The sequence below is a fragment of the Cyprinodon variegatus genome, unplaced genomic scaffold, assembly GCF_000732505.1.
Source record: "Cyprinodon variegatus isolate N-32 unplaced genomic scaffold, C_variegatus-1.0 Scaffold53, whole genome shotgun sequence".
Lineage (NCBI taxonomy): Eukaryota > Metazoa > Chordata > Actinopteri > Cyprinodontiformes > Cyprinodontidae > Cyprinodon > Cyprinodon variegatus.
In genome coordinates, this window is record NW_015150506.1 from 1,709,278 (window position 1) to 1,711,276 (window position 1,999).

General features: G+C 41.5%; 1 protein-coding gene across 1 annotated transcript in view; it reads left to right on the forward strand.

Moving 5' to 3' along the window:
• Positions 1 to 630: 630 nt before the first annotated feature.
• farp2 (FERM, ARH/RhoGEF and pleckstrin domain protein 2) overlaps positions 631 to 1,999 on the forward strand; it is a 71,632-nt gene continuing 70,263 nt past the window's right edge. The window contains exon 1 of the mRNA XM_015371105.1: positions 631 to 734. The gene's annotated coding sequence lies outside the window, so the exon portion shown is untranslated. The remainder of the gene's footprint in view (positions 735 to 1,999) is intronic.

The window sequence follows — 1,999 nt, forward strand, 5'->3', positions numbered from 1 at the left end:
TGGAGCTATAGAAATAAACTGAATAGAATTGGAACAAAATCATCTCCTCATTATGGCCAATAAATATTTAGGTTTGACAAAAAAAAAACAAAAACAAGCAGATGAACAACTAAAGTACCTGGGTGGATAAATGTCAATGCTTTATTTAGGCCGTTAGGGGGCGCTCCATTGCAGCCTGAGAAAGCACTGCCTTTAATCAGAGCCAAAAACAGAAATGTTTCTCAAAAAGCAGCTAAAAGACGCTGGAAGACATGAAGAAATGAGACTCATTGAACTCTGTGAAATAATTTAGGCTGGAAATAGTTTCAAATATTTCTGCGGCCTAAAAAGTACTTTAAAAAACAACCTAAACACTTTAGTAACACCGCCCTGCCGCAGGAAGGAACATTTAGAAAGTTTATCAAAGATCCTTAAGGATAAAAACAACGTATTTATCAGAGGGACGTGGTTCTGCTCTCCATCCTTACAGGCTATTTAAAGGGTAGGAAGGTAAATCTTCGCCTCCGCAGATCACAAACCTCTCAGCCAATCAGAACAGGAAGGCGACGCTCTCAGCCAATCAGAGAAGGAAGGCGACCCTGTCAGCCAATGGCAGAGCAGGAATGCGACCCTGTCAGCCAATGGCAGAGCAGCGTGAGCCCATTCTGGTTTAGGCGAAGCACCGTGGATCGGAGCGTGTCGGTTCTGAGCTTCACTAAACTCTCAACGTTTTCTTTCATTTCCAGCAACATTCGGTGAGTAAAACCAACATCCGCCGTTTATTCTCCGCTCCTTTATTCCACAGAGACTCTAATGGCGGCGGACTGACCGGGTTTAACTTCTCACCGCCGCTCCGCTTGGTCTCACTTTACCAAAGTTTTTCTCTTTAACCAAAAGATGAAACAAAGTTTTTTTAGCTTTTATTTCCGTTGCTTCTGTTCAGCAACAAGCAGCGCTCCTGTCTTCCTGACCTAGTTGGGCCCCAGCTTCAGAATAAAAATAGAAACAAATAAAGAGGCGTTTTTCTGTTTGTCGATGCAGGCGGTGGTTTGTGCAGAACTTTAACCTCCTGAACCACACGAGCTGTCTCTGAGGCGCTCAGGGGCCCTGGGCTGGGGCCCCTGAGGTGGGGCCCCTGAGAGCAGGGCCCCCTGCTTTATAACCCCAATTTAAAATACTCTATTTCCACATTTGATTGACTTTTATTCTGATTTTCTTTCCTCATTATTAATATAAAAGTGACTAATTAGCAATGTTGAAGAATTTATTAAATATCAATTAACTCCTTAAAATGTACTTTAAGTTGAATTATATGAAATAAGCAAGAGTTAGATTTTATTAAACTTTATTCATAGCTGTGTGTGTCATCGTGTCAGTGGGTGGATTACCACTCTTATTTTAAAAATTTGTTTCTTTTATTGTCTTTCCACTGTTTCATGTACAGAGCTATGAAATTCAGTGGGCTGCCACTGTGCGGCGCCCAGGGAGCAGTCAGGGGTTAAGGGTCTTTCTCAGGGACCCAGAGTGACAGTTTCAGGGTGTGGGTTTCCAACTCACAACCTCAGGATTCCAAGCTCTATGCTCTGACCACTAGGCCGCCGCTCCCCTGGCGGAGAGGAACTCTGCTGTGGAGCAGCACTGCAAAAACCAACTAGAAATAAGTCAAAATGCCTTAAATAAAGTGTGTTTATCCTTAATTTGAGCAGGTAAATGAGATGTATTGCCAATAGAATGAGTATTTTTACTCTTAAAATAAGATAATTAGATAAAATGATCTTGAAATAAGACGATGAAATATTTTTTTTCTTATTCTAAATATAAATTGTTTTGTTCCAATGGCAAAGTGTGTCATTTACCTCCTAAATTGAAGAAGAAATGCAGTTATTTTAAGAAAAATGCCAGATCTAGATTTAGATTTTTTTCAGCAAGGGTTCCTCAGTCCTGGCCCCCAATCCAAACTCTCAGGTCCTGGACTCTGGAGAACCGGACTGCATCCTGAGGAGGTAATTCATTAGAACTG